Source organism: Gossypium arboreum, chromosome 10, assembly GCF_025698485.1.
Source record: "Gossypium arboreum isolate Shixiya-1 chromosome 10, ASM2569848v2, whole genome shotgun sequence".
Lineage (NCBI taxonomy): Eukaryota > Viridiplantae > Streptophyta > Magnoliopsida > Malvales > Malvaceae > Gossypium > Gossypium arboreum.
In genome coordinates this window covers 116,464,599-116,479,616 of record NC_069079.1, presented here as the reverse complement: position 1 = coordinate 116,479,616, position 15,018 = coordinate 116,464,599, and the positions used below count along the sequence as shown (strand labels likewise).

Sequence of the window (15,018 nt, the reverse complement as noted above, 5' to 3'; positions counted from 1 at the left end):
GGAGACATTACTTGTATGGAGAAAGGTGTATTATATACACAGACCACAAGAGTCTTAAGTATTTGTTGACTCAGAAGGAGCTAAACCTTAGGCAAAGGAGATGGATTGAGTTGCTTAAGGATTATGACTGTTCGATCGAGTATCACCCAAGCAAGGCTAATGTGGTAGCCGATGCTCTAAGTCGTAGAGTTGTATCTGATCTGAGAGCAATGTTTGCTCGTCTGAGTCTGTATGATGATGGAAGCCTGTTGGCTGAGTTGCAAGTGAGGCCAACCTAGTTGGATCAGATTAAGGAAAAACAGTTGAACGATGAGCCTTTGGTCGCTCGTTTTCAACAAGTTAAGGAAGGAAACTTCGAGTTTGGGAGCCGAAGAGACGATGCAACAAAGAATACCCTCATCTGTTTGATTAGGTAAATTTCGAGGACGAAATTTCTTTAAGGAGGGTAGAGTTGTAACGCCCCAATTTTCGAATTTGTGAATGTTGACAAAATTTCATGCTTTGATTTTGTCATTTGTGAGTGAAATTATGAAATAGGACCTATGTGAAAATGTTTGAAAATGCTATAGGCTAAATTGAAGTGGCCAAATAAATAGGAGTGCAAAATAGGAGGATTTGCATGACAAACCTCCCATTTTACATGAAGTGGCCAACCATCATGTTGTTGTAGACAAAATGTACACTTGATATCCATAATTTATGGTACAAATTGATACAAATTGATAATAGGTTAGGTAAATGTTCAATGATAATGGGTTAGGTAAATGTTTCATGATAATGGGTTAGGTAAATGTTCCATGATAATGGGTTAGGTAAATGTTTCATGATAATGGGTTAGGTAAATGTTTCATGATAAGAATATCATGTCTTTTGTATTAAAAAATTAAATGGATGAAATATGAAGTTTTATTAAAAGAAAAAGGGGTGAAAAGAACAAAGTTTTGTCCATCTTTGTTCATCATAGCTGAAAGTTAGAGAAGAGAAAGGAGAGGAGAAAGCTCTTGAGTATTAGGTCATTAGGAGGAGGAAAATTGAAGGTAAGTTCTTGGTACCTTGCTTCTATTTTGAAGTTCATGAGTTCTTCTTGATTCTACCTTAACTCTTGAAGTATATTTTGATTTTTAGTTGTGTTGTGAGCATTTAGTCATAAATTAAAATGAAGGAAATGGTTGTTGTTTCATGTTCTTTTGATGAAAAATGGAAGATAGGTGAAGTTGAGCCAAACAAATGAGCATGCATGTGCCTTAGATGTTAAAGGGAAAAATCAGCTAACATGTTGTGCTTTAAAAAGATGAAATGGAGATTATACTTAAGTAAAATCATAGATATGTGATGATTGTTTGGTGATATACATGTTTAAATAACAAGCATGCAAGTTAGGTGTGAAAGAGTGATTTGGTAATAAATCTGCTTGGGACAGCAGCAGTAACGTGACTTTGGAAAATCACCATAAATTGTGGGAGAAGAATTAGAAGCTGAATAAATTATGTAATTAAAGCTTAATGAGTCTAGTTTCTAATGAAATAAACAAGAACATATTTTGAATTCTGTACAATAAGAAATTTGATTCGTAATGAAGGGTGGTCAGATTAGTCAAACAGTGAAACATGGGAAACTTTGAGAAAATTCTGGTATTGATTGGCTAAACCAAAAATTCTGAAAATTTTATGGATAGAAGATATATGAGTCTATTTTCAGGGAAAATTAACGGAACTTGATTTGGAGTTTCGTAGCTCCAGTTATAAATGATTTAGTGACTGTTGCTCAGGAAGACAGCTTGCAGTGAAATTATGATTATGTGGTAAACATTGACAAAAATTTGTTAATGAGTTGCTTATTGATTTCTTATAAGCTTACTATGATCTGTAGATGTGGTTGGCCGAATATTGTAAGGGGTTAATACGTAGTTTGTATTTGAATAGTAGAATTAACGTGTTAGTAATCCAATTGTAGGCGGTTCGTGTGTGGATCTCGTCAGCATATCATCGCAAACAGGTGTGTAACTAACACCCTCTTTCTTAGTCTAAATCGGCAAAAGCCGAAAAGCGAAATGCCGAAAACCGTATTTTGTAGATTTGCGAAAAGTCGAATGCTCGTGAGGTAAATCGATTAATGTTTTTGGTAAGCTGCAATGTTTGGACCGCAAAGTGCATGATTTCGTGCCCTCGATATTTTTGGGCTTAATGGGCCAAAATTGGAATGATGGGCCAATCTGCCCAATTCGTAAGAACCCTCGATGCGTGATTACGTTAGTACGTGAAAAGTAGGAATATGCATGAAAAACCCTAAAATAGATAAATTACTGAAATACCTTTAAAAGTGGAAAATTTATAGTTTTACCCTAGGAGATAAATTACCAAATACCCTTAGGGTTAAATTGACCTAAATGCATGTTTGATCTGTTGTTATTTATCGCATGCCATGTTGTTATTATCGATGCATGGACCGGGATATTGACGGAGGAAGCACTGAAAGTGGCTTGTCCACATACCGGAGGCTTTGCCTCAATTTATCGATAATCGAAGCGACAAGGTCGCAATCGTGGAGTGTTAATGGGTGGGTTGAGCTATTCCCACATGGAGTGTATGGCTGGTACGGTGGAGTGTAGTGGTTGGTGGGTTGAGTAGTCTCCCAAATGGGCTTGCATATGTTTACTTGATGTTGCATGTATTTTGAAATGGGCCTCTGGGCCATACCGTTATCTGAATAAGGGCTAAGGCCCGTTTATTGTAATCAAAAGGGCTCGCCCAGACCACTATTACCTAAATGGGCTTGCATATGTTATTGATGTTGCATGTATTTTGAAATGGGCCTATGGGCCATCTCATTATCTGAATAAGGGCTAAGGCCCATTTATTGTAATCTGAAAAGGGCTCGTCCAGACCATTGTTACTGAATGGGCTTAGACCCAATAGGCTTGAGTGACTTGGACTTTGAATGGGTTTTCCTTACACACCGAGTTTCCCCAAACTCACCCCTTTTATTTTCATCCACGCAGAAATCCCCAACCATAGTGGGCTTGGAGTCGTGAGGGAATTCGGAGTGGCCACCGCTCGAAAGTTTGATTTTCTTCGGTGAACTGGACATCCTTTTATTTACGTTTGAAGTTTTGGGTTTTAAATGTAATAAGGCCGCTTATTTTTTTGATGGTTTTAATATGTATTACTAAGATAGGTAATACTTATTTTAACTGTTGAAATTGGATAGCTTTAGGCGCGTTTTCAAAAACAACAGTTGATTTCAAAATAACACGACAACAAGCAAAGCTTCCGCAATGAAAGTATTTTCCAAAATTAATCACTTTTCCTAAAATGACTTAATCGAATCGGTTTCCTAGAAATATCCATGACGTTAAGGTGTGGCAATGGCGGTATGCATGTCTAGGATTGGATCCGAAGGAGCTTGGTACTTAAGCAATCGATGGACTCACCACCTCTTTCCGGTTTCCTACCGGTGCATGCCTTCCATTCACTTTAACCCTTAATGAATTAATCTTTTGAACATCAAGTACGATTTTCTGGACTTAGAATGGAAATTTTTTTTTTTACGTTTTGATGTGGCATGCCGGATCCGGCCATAACTTCTGGGCCGGGTTTGGGGTGCTACAGGTTACGCACGAGGAAGGATTAGCACCCTCGATACGCCCAAAAATTGGTACCTAGTTGATTAATTAGTGTCTTAGTTTCGAAAATTGAAAACTTAAAATACTTTGAAATACGGTCTCTCTCTAAAAAACTCGAAGGTTAAAGGCTTTCTCATAAAACATCATGCCCAGTAAGTTAGGACATGACATCTCGAACTTTAAGACTGAGCTCGCCTCCTATTAATGCATTTTGATTTCTTTTTAGAAGGATATTCGATTAGTCCGGGTGAACGAGGTAAATCGAAACCCAGTAAGTTAGGGCATGTTTCCTCGAATTTCCGAACACCGAACATTGCCTTTATTTGCAAAAGCTCTTATTTCGAGGTGTCAAAATGTTATACCCGGTAAGTTAGGACACCACACTTCGTATCTCTGAAAATAAGCATTTTTTAAAGACTCGTATTGTGATTTAAAAAGAATATATTCCGTTATTTAGGTTAAATGAGAAAAGTCGAAACCCAGTAAGTTAGGGCACGATTGTCTCAAATTACCAAATATGAAATATTATTTTTATGAAGGAATTATTTTAAGGTATCGAATGAAAAATATCATATTATTTATTGTAAAACATAAAACAGAATCATGGCGCTGATACGCAATAATAAGCACGACAGGATTAATGACAATGATATAAACAATTATAACAAGATGCGAGCAAAGCTAGTAATATGAGGATATAAAACACAAGCATAAGGTAAATGAGATTATCTAATACATGAATAAATAAATAAATAAATAAATGTATAAAAATAAAATAAATGAAGTATGGCAAAATAAAAATGACAATGATGACGAAAGTAATAGTAATAATAATAATAATAATAATAATAATAATAATAATAATAATATAAATAATAGTAGTATAACGATAATAATACGTAAGGTATTAAAATATATACGTAATAATAGAAATAAAAGTATACATAACATTAAAGACATATATTCGGATACATATGTGAAATAAGTTCATAATAGTTATAAAGATATACATAATAGAATATATGAATAATATGATATTTACAATATATATACACTAAAACATGATAAAAAATGATACACATGATATAATATTAATATGCACGTGCATAATATGGAGTATTATATATTAAAAGGATGTATATATGGTTTACGAATGTATTAACAAAATAATGTCAAAACTAATTATAATAATATATAAATATATATGTATATAGTGAAGATACATACTACTACATAATAATAATAATAGAAATACAAAAAAAGCAAGTATAATAATAATAAAAATATTAAATTAAAGTAATGAAAAACAATACTATATATAAAAATATATATGTATATATGTACATGAAGATATACACTAATATACAATGATAATAGTGATAATTAAAATGCAAAAAGGGTAAATATAACAGAATATTAAAATGAAGTAATTAAAATAATACTACAACTATAAAAATGTATATACGTACATATGCAATAAAGCGTATATTAATAGTAATAGTAATAACCATATAAGTGATAATGATAACAGAATAACTTTTTAAAATATGTATATAAACAATAATAATAAAAGATATGTATATATATATATAATAATAATAATAGTATAGTAAAAATAATAATAATATGTTAATGAATATAATAATAATAATGTTAATATAATAACAAATACGCTACAAATAAAAATAGGGTAAAAATAATATAAAAATCAAATTAAATCTAAAAAAAAGGGACCAAATCTGAAACAAAAACAAAGTTTTGGGGCCAATTCGAAAGGAAATATAAAAAGAGGGGCCTATTCGAATACGCATGCCACTACAGAGGGCCAAAATAGCAATTTTCCCATGTCCTTAAAAATTTAAGTATTGGAAATTCCTCAATTAAACAAATCTTAAGTGCTAAAGTAATCTAATCTTATCTTAGATAATATATTAATGTGTAAAAGTCCTTATTCTAATTTAAATATTTTTATTAAAGAGTAGGAATATTGATATAATTTAAAAAATTAATTAAATAACTAAATTTTAGACATTTTTAAAAAAGGGAATTAGAGTAAAAATGTAGTACCTTTAATGCCAACATTGGAATTTGGGCTTGAAAAGAAAAAAAAATAGATTGAAAACAAGACCTTTCATTCACTCTAATTTAGTTTTCTTAGGATATATTGATTCAAAATGAAGTTTTTTTTGTCTATATTAAAAAAATGTTTTATATTAGGACAACAATTGGAAATTGAGGATTTAGATTTATTAAATATAAGTTTCATAGTTCTTTCTGGTTTTTTTTAGATGTTTTATTTTAAGCAAAAATTTCCCTAAAAAGTAAACCTATGATACCATAGGACTATAATTAGGTTTGTTCTTTTTAATATTTGGATTTTCTAAAAATGTTTTAAAACGGTTTAGATATTTTCAATTCTATTATCCCGGAAATTAATTTGAAAAACAAAAGATAGGATTTCTAAGAATAAATCAATTAAAAATAATTTTAAAAAAGAAATCTTGGAATAACACTAAATCATCGAAATTGGTAAATAAGATGATTCATTTAAAAATTTAATATGTTTATTTAATGAAATTTATTATAACTAATTTTTACAAATTGTTTATTCTTTAATGCTTAATTCATAAATAATCTTGAGATAAAAATAGGATTTTGTTTTGACATTTTTTTATTTTAACTAATTAATATTATTTAAATTTTTCTTTAAATTTATTTAAAAATTAACTTGATTAATAGAATCATTAAAAATTTAAATTTGTTATTGATATTTTGATTTTGGATTAATTTATTTTAAATTTGGAATTAAGATTTTTTATTTTTTTTTGAATTAAAATTTGGTTTAGAAATGATAATTAGAATTTTAAAGTTTAATTTATAAAATTATAAATTTAAAATTTTTTTGTAAAATGTTTATAAATATTTTCTTTAAGGGTAAAATAATGATTTTTTAAAGGAATTACAATTTATTTAATAGAATTAAATTAAAAATATTACATTATTAAACAACTTAGAAAAATTATTTAATTTAAAAAAAAAATTAAAATTTAAAATTTTACAAATTTTCTTGTTAAATGAAATCATTTATTTCTTACAATTTACTTTTCAAAATTCTTTAGAAAATTTTAAACCAAATCAAAAAATTATAAAGTAAAAATTCAACTAATTAAAATTAAAATTATTATTTATTTATATCCAATTTAAATTTATTTGACAAAATCACATTTCATTCCATTTTTCCTAAACTTCCTAACTTTTTTCTTCAAAAATTTTGAATTATTTTTGTTTAAAGAATTTAAATGGCATTTTGTTTAAAGAACCCTTTAAATATTTCTAATTATATTATGGGTTTTGTTTTAATTTTATTTTAGGTTTTTAAAATTTTTTTACTATGTTTTGATCCAAATTGGTTTTTTTTGAATTTTTTAATTTTGCTTTGGAAAAAGATTTACCAAATTTTTTGGGTTGAAAAAAGGTTTTTTTAATCATTTGAAGAAATCAGGTTTTTTGGGTTTAGTTTGGGATTTTGTCCAATTTTTTAAAAAATAAAAATTTTATTAATGGTTTGGTCCAATATTTTGTTTAAAAATTAATGAAAAAAATTGGGTTTTGATAAAAATGAATGGGCCAAAATGTCGATTTCTGTGTTGTACTTTATATTTGTACCAAATTTTAACTTATTTTTAAAAATTAATGGTTTAATGAAATTAAGTGGATTCCATAATGAGCCCTATTAAAAGAAAAAAATTAAAATTTTTGATTTTACAATGACATGTACTTTGTACGTAAACGTTTTTTGAAAATTAGGTTAATTTGGTATTTTAAACATAAAGATTGGTAATTTAAAAAATGAATTTAAAAGAAGAAAAATAAAATAGTTTTATTCTTCAAATGTTGGACTTAAACCTATTTTAATTAAAGTCTTTACTTTTAATTTAAACCCAAAATATTTAACATTTTTAATTCTTTCTTAATGTAAGTTTTTAAATTTTTCTAATTAAAGTGAGTTCTAAACAAAAAATTTTCGGTTGTCCCTTCGGTTTTATTGTAGAGTTTATTTTATTTAAAAATGATTTGGTGATTTGATTTTGGGATGATTTAAGTAATAAGATAAAAAAATTGATTAAATGAAGGTTTAATTTTAAGAATTTTTTAAAATTCAATCAAATTAGTTTAAATTGAACCTAAAATTTTATTTTGTTAAAAATTTAAACCCATTTAAAAAATTGTTTCAATTTTAAGATTTAATTTAACAAAAAAATTTATTTTTACTAAATATTAACCCCTTTTGTATTCTCATAACTCTTGAATTGTTACAAATTGGTTTTAAAATTAAAGTTTTAAAATCCTTAAATCTTTTGAAATTTTTGGTTCCCTTGGTTAATTTGTGTTGGGTCTGTCGATTTTCATATTTGTCTTTAATTTTTAAAAATTTCAAGGAATTTTGGCAAAGAAAAAGTAAAGGTAAAGTTGGAATAAGGAAAAAGAAAAAAAGTTGATGATGTTTTTGAAGTGGAAACCTAGTGTTGTAAATTAATAAAAATTATGGCAAAAATGAGTGAATTTAAATGGAATGAGGAAAACCCATTTAAAAAAAGGTAAAAATTATTTGGAAAATAAATTATTAAATATAATGTAAGGAAAAAATATCAATTTTGAATGTTAAATGTTTATTTAAATAAAGAGCTTTTATTGATTAATGGTTAGGAATTTAGAAATTTAGTTTTTAAAAATAAGAATTATTATCTTTTTATGAATTAAGTTTTTAACATTTTTTAAAAAATGAATTTTGCATTTTATCAAAGTAAAGAAGGGAATGGGTTTTTATTTTTTATAAAAGAAGAATGAAGTTTGGAACTTAAAATGATTGTTGAGTTTGACACCTAATTTGATTAGAATTGAATTTACTTAGTCAAATTATGAAGAATGAATTGATATTAATTTTAAATGGGAAATAGGCTGAAGTTAGTTTAAAAATAGAATAGGTTGATTGGAAACCTTGTTTACTTTAAGTGGAAAATTGGTGATTAATTAAATAAACTAATGATTTTTAAATTAACATTAAATTTGAATGTTAGTTGGGTTGGTAAAAATTCGGAAAAAGGAAATTTTATTTAAAAAATTAAAATTTTTGGATTAAAGTAATAAATTATTAAAAATTACTTTTGTTTAATGAATTAAAAGATTTTATTTGTAAAAAGGGAAATTAATTGTAAATGCTTGTTAATTTCATGATTAAATTTGAGAAGAATTCTTAGTTGGTATAAAGGAAATTAAATAATTTAACATTTTAGGGATTCACGAATTCTTTGGTTACATTTTATTTTGATGTTTGAAACTTTTGAGTAATTATAAGTGGTAAATTACAAATTTTTTAATGGAAGTTGGATAAGTATAGAAAAATGGTATGGAAAGAAAGGGAAAAATATGATTGATGTAGAATAAGGAATTCATTGAAACTTTTGATTGTGTATATATTTTTAATACAAATTTATTTATTAAATAAAACCAATGCCAGTAAATATTTGATGTCTAATTTGAAAATTGATGAATAATTTGACAAAATTAAATCTTCAATTGGGAAAATGCAATTATTTAAAAGAACAAATTGAAATTGGGGTTCTAATTGCAAAAAAGGAAATGAGAAAAAATGTAAAATTTGAAATCTAAAATAATTTATTTGAATTAATTATTTTATGGAAATTTAAAAGTTAAGATTTTGTATTTTCCAGAAAACTTAAAATTAATGGATTTTGGTAATGGAAAATTTTATGGTTGCTATCATTTTTTGGAAGAATTTATTTTGAATGTAAGAATGGAAATGGTTGAAATCTGAGATCGCAATTGTTTGGGGTTTAGGATCCCTTTAAATCATTGCAATACAAGTTCTGATTTAAATTTAAGCCGCATAAAAAGTTATTTGTCTTAAAAGGCTCGGACATAAGTTGAATGATGTTGCCGCTAATTTTTTGAATTTTTTTGAATGGGACAAAGGAAATGCTTTATTAAAATTGTAAAACCGAAAGCAAATTATGAGCTAAATAAATTTCTAAAAACTTAATTGAATTTCCAACTTAAAAGGTGGAAATAGTTTTACCCTAGAATTAATAAACAACCAGTTGTTGTAATCTTTGGATTTCATCCCTTCATGTTTTACTTAAAATAAATTTGACTATTGGTTTTAAGGTAAATGGTTTTTTCTATTGTTAGGTGAAATTTTTTACATAATGAAGTTAGGTTTTCAAAAAAGTGGAGACCAAAAAAAGTTTTGGGTAAATTTTTTAAGATTATAATGGTTTTAAAATTGATTTAATGTGGCAATTATGAAAGGGTTGATCCAACTTAATAAGCATAGTGGCCCTTCTTTTTTCTAAAGGTCGAAATTACACTAACCAATGGGTTTGCAAAAACTTTGATTTATGATTTTTAAATGGAAACCGATTGAAGGGGTTTGGTTTCTTATGGTAATCGAGTTGATTGAAGGCTCGTTTAAATACCATTGATTTAATGAAAATAAAGATGGATTTAAGGGAATTTAACTTTAAATGGCCCAAATTCACAGTAATTATTCAATGAAATGCTAATGGAACTGAAGCTTGTACCTTAAATGTTGAACGGAATGAATTTACTTGTTTGGAAATTTAAATGTGAAGGGATTTTTATAATGGTTTAATTATATAAATGTAGATTATAATGAATAATATATTAGGGGTTGGTCAGGGTGATTTTAATAAACCGTCCTAAAGCATTTAAGAACAGCAAATTTTAAGTATTTAGAATAGCCAAATATTATTGGAGGAAGGTGTATGGAAAGCGGTGTAGGACAAGTAAAATAGAGCTAATTAAATTAGTTTCTAGGTGCCCAATCAATAATTTTTGATAAGCTAGGAATTTTGAGTAAATGGAAAGGGTTTGATTAAGCCAAGTACGTGGGAAATGGGTTTGGTGAAAAAGGTAATGCGGTTAATTCGAGAATTTAAAAAGATTTAGAATTTATATTTAGGAAAATTTTAAGATGATCTAGAGTGGATTCAAGTACCAAAGTTAAGGGTAAAGATTATTTCGAATTTGCCTTAGGCATTGATCTTGGAAACTTTGGATTTATGGATCAAAAAGCAAAAATGGTTAGAGTGAGTTCGCTTTTTCGAACCAATTTAAAGAATTGATTTGTCATAAAATTGTAGAAGTATTGGAAGATGATTAAGTTGTAATTTTGGAAGTAATTGATTGGTAAGCTATGGGAAGGTGCCTGGGAGATCTACTGGATTAATGGAAGGAAATCGATTAAACCGGGATTAGTAGTTTATCGGGATGTGTTGAAATCGAAAGGTTTTGGCAAGACAAATTTGGATAAAGTTTGCAAAGATTCAGGACTGAGTTGGGATTACGAAAGGCAAAATTTGGTTGATCGGCATTATGGTAAATCGGGTTCATTAGTTGTGTTTTAGTAATTGATCATATTGGAAAACAAAGTGAATTAATTACTGGAAACCTTTAAAAAGGTGGATTTTAAGTAACCCTAGGAGTTTGATTTTTGGAATGGATTAACATAGTGACTGGATGTTGAGTTGGGTTAGTATGTTTGAGGGTTATGTGTTAGGAAAAGTCATGAGGATTGACAAAGGAAAGTGGAATTTGAAGGTTGAGCAATTGTATTGCTTGGGCACCTGGGAGTTTGAAAAGTAGCGACGTAGGTTCAAGTAGGAGGAACTGAATGAAGGTGGGTTAACTTTGAATCCCTCTTGTTATGGATTAAGGGAATAAGGAGGTTTGAGTTTTAAATTAAAAAATTGGGTTGGATTGATTTATTATGTGACGTTTATAAGCTAGGCAAATGAGGCATTAATTCTGAATTGGAATGATTTTATCGTACAAGGACGCATCACACATAGGTTTGGGTGCGTGTTAATGCAATAGGGTAAGGTGGTTGCATATGCATCACGATAGCTTAAGCCTCATGAGGGAAACTATTTGACTCATGATTTAGAGTTGGCGCAGATGATATTTGCACTTAAGATTTGGAGACATTATTTGTACGGAGAAAGGTGTATTATATACACCGACCATAAGAGTCTTAAGTATTTGTTGACTCGTAGGAGCTGAACCTTAGGGAAAGGAGATGGATTGAGTTGCTTAAAGATTATGACTGTTCGATCGAGTATCACCCAAGCAAGGCTAATGTGGTAGCCGATGCTCTAAGTCGTAGAAACAGATCTCGATCCGAGAGCAATGTTTGCTCGTCTGAGTCTCAGATGATGATGGAAGTCTGCTACGAGTTGCAAGTGAGGCCAACCTGGTGGATCAGATTAAGGAAAAACAGTTGAACGATGAGTCTTTGGTCGCTCGTTTTCAACAAGTTAAGGAAGGAAACTTCGAGTTTGAGAGCGAGAAGAGACGATGCAACAACAATACCTCATCCGCTTGGATTAGGTAAATTTTGAGGACGAAATTTCTTTAAGGAGGGTAGAGTTGTAACGCCCAATTTTCGGAATCTGTGAATGTTGGCATAGGTTTAATTATGTTAGTGGGCCTCTAGAAAGCCCAAGCTTAAGATAGAACCCGCAATTTTAGTTAATTTTGTTCCATAAGAAAAGGGGTGAAAATTATGAAATAGGACCTATGTGAAAATGTTTGAAAATGCTATAGGCTAAATTGAAGTGGCCAAATAAATAGGAGTGCAAAATAGGAGGATTTGCATGACAAACCTCCCATTTTACATGAAGTGGCCAGCCATCATGGTGTTGTAGACAAAATGTACACTTGATATCCATAATTTATGGTACAAATTGATACAAATTGATAATAGGTTAGGTAAATGTTTCATGATAATAGGTTAGGTAAATGTTCCATGATAATAGGTTAGGTAAATGTTCCATGATAATGGGTTAGGTAAATGTTCCATGATAATGGGTTAGGTAAATGTTTCATGATAAGAATTTCATGTCTTTTGTATTAAAGAATTAAATGGATGAAATATGAAGTTTTATTAAAAGAAAAAGGGGTGAAAGGAACAAAGTTTTGTCCATCTTTGTTCATCATAGCTGAAAGTTAGAGAAGAGAAAGGAGAGGAGAAAGCTCTTGAGTATTCGGTCATTAGGAGGAGGAAAATTGAAGGTAAGTTCTTGGTACCTTGCTTCTATTTTGAGGTTCATGAGTTCTTCTTGATTCTACCTTAACTCTTGAAGTATATTTTGATTTTTAGTTGTGTTGTGAGCATTTAGTCATGAATTAAAATGAAGGAAATGGTTGTTGTTTCATGTTCTTTTGATGAAAAATGGAAGATAGGTGAAGTTGAGCCAAACAAATGAGCATGCATGTGCCTTAGATGTTAAAGGGAAAAATCAGCTAACATGTTGTACTTTAAAATGATGAAATGGAGATTATACTTAAGTAAAATCATAGATATGTGATGATTGATTGGTGATATACATGTTTAAATAACATGCATGCAAGGTATGTGTGAAAGAGTGATTTGGTAATAAATCTGCTTGGGACAGCAGCAGTAACGTGACTTTGGAAAATCACCATAAATTGTGAGAGAAGAATTAGAAGCTGAATAAATTATGTAATTAAATCTTATTGAGTCTAGTTTCTAATGAAATAAACAAGAACATATTTTGAATTCTGTACAATGAGAAATTTGATTCGTAATGAAGGGTGGTCAGATTAGTCAAACAGTGAAACATGGGAAACTTTGAGAAAATTCTGGTATTGATTGGCTAAACCAAAATTCTGAAAATTTTATGGATAGAAGATATATGAGTCTATTTTCAGGAAAATTAACGGAACTTGATTTGGAGTTTCGTAGCTCCAGTTATAAATGATTTAGTGAATGTTGCTCAGGAAGACAGCTTGCAGTGAAATTATGATTATGTGGTAAACATTGACAAAAATTTGTTAATGAGTTGCTTATTGATTTCTTATAAGCTTACTATGATCTGTAGGTGTGGTTGGCCGAATATTGTAAGGGGTTAATACGTAGTTTGTATTTGAATAGTTAGATTAACGTGTTAGTAATCCAATTGTAGGCGGTTCGTGTATGGATCTCAATCAAAGATATCGTCGCAAAAGCAGTGTGTAATCGACACCCTCTCATAGACTAGATTGGCAAAAGCCGAAAAGCGAAATGTCGAAAAGTCGGTATTTTGGGAATTTGCGAAAAGCGAATGCTCGTAAGATAGTTGGGTTTGTATATTTGGTAATCTAAAGTAATAAACCGCGATGCTGCGTGATTTCGTACATTTTGATAATTTGGGCTTAATGGGCCAAAGATCGGGTTCATGGGCCAACGGCCCAATTCGTAAGTATCTTGCGTAAGTGTTCGATAGTACGTAAATAGTTAGGATATGCATGAAAACCCTAAAAGTAGCTAAATTACTATAATACCCTATGTATGAAAATTATTGTTATACCCTAGGTGTAAAATTACCGTTATACCCCTAGGGTTAATTTTGACCAAAAGCATGACGATCGATTACGTATGATGTATGCCATGATTATATATCTGTTGCATGGGGACATGAGTTATATTATGGAGGAAGCGTTACGGTGGCTATGCCACAAATATTCGATCCGTGGCTCACCACAAATATCGATCCGGTGGCTCGCCACATATATCTGCTCGGTGGCTCGCCACGATTATCAGATCCGGTGACTCTGTCACATTATTCGCTCGCAGCCATGCTGCAAATTCGTGGTGTAGCGGTTGGGTGGGTCGAGTTGTCTCCCACACGGTGTAAGGTTGGTACGGGGGTGTATACGGTTGGATATGGTTGGGTTTCTGCATAAACATGTAATATCTGTTCTGTTCTATTATGGGCCTATGGGCTTTATTTTGAATTCTGTTCTGAGCTAAGGCCAACTTATTCTATTTCTGTGGTTTAAGCTGATATAGGATATGGTTGGGTTAATTTACACACTGAGTTTCCCCAAACTCACCCCTTTTATTTTCATCCACGCAGGAAATCCCCAACCATAGTGGGCTTGGAGCTGTGAGGGAATTTGGAGTGGCCACCCGTTCTGAAAGTTTGATTTTCTTTTGGTGAACTGGACATCCTTTTATTTACGTTTGAAGTTTTGGGTTTTTAAATGTAATAAGGCCGCTTAATTATTTTTTTTATGGTTTTAATATGTATTACTAAGATAGGTATTACTTATTTTAACTGTCGAAATTGGATAGCTTTAGGGCGCATTTTCAAAAACAACAATTGATTTCAAAATAACACGACAACAAGCAAAGCTTCCGCAATGAAAGTATTTTCCAAAATTAATCACTTTTCCTAAAAATGACTTAATCAAATCGGTTTCCTAGAAATATCCATGACGATAAAGTGTGGCAATGGTGGTATGCATGTCTAGGATTGGATCCGAAGGGAGCTTGGTACTTAAGCAGTCCG

The 15,018-nt window shown here is 30.1% G+C and overlaps 1 long non-coding RNA gene across 1 annotated transcript; it reads left to right on the top strand.

The window, feature by feature from the left end:
* The first annotated feature begins 826 nt into the window (after positions 1 to 826).
* On the top strand, positions 827 to 14,737 carry LOC128281401 (uncharacterized). Its single transcript, XR_008271607.1, has 3 exons — positions 827 to 1,037; positions 1,954 to 1,995; positions 14,584 to 14,737. It is a non-coding gene; the product is annotated as an uncharacterized LOC128281401 (long non-coding RNA).
* The last annotated feature ends 281 nt before the right edge of the window (positions 14,738 to 15,018 follow it).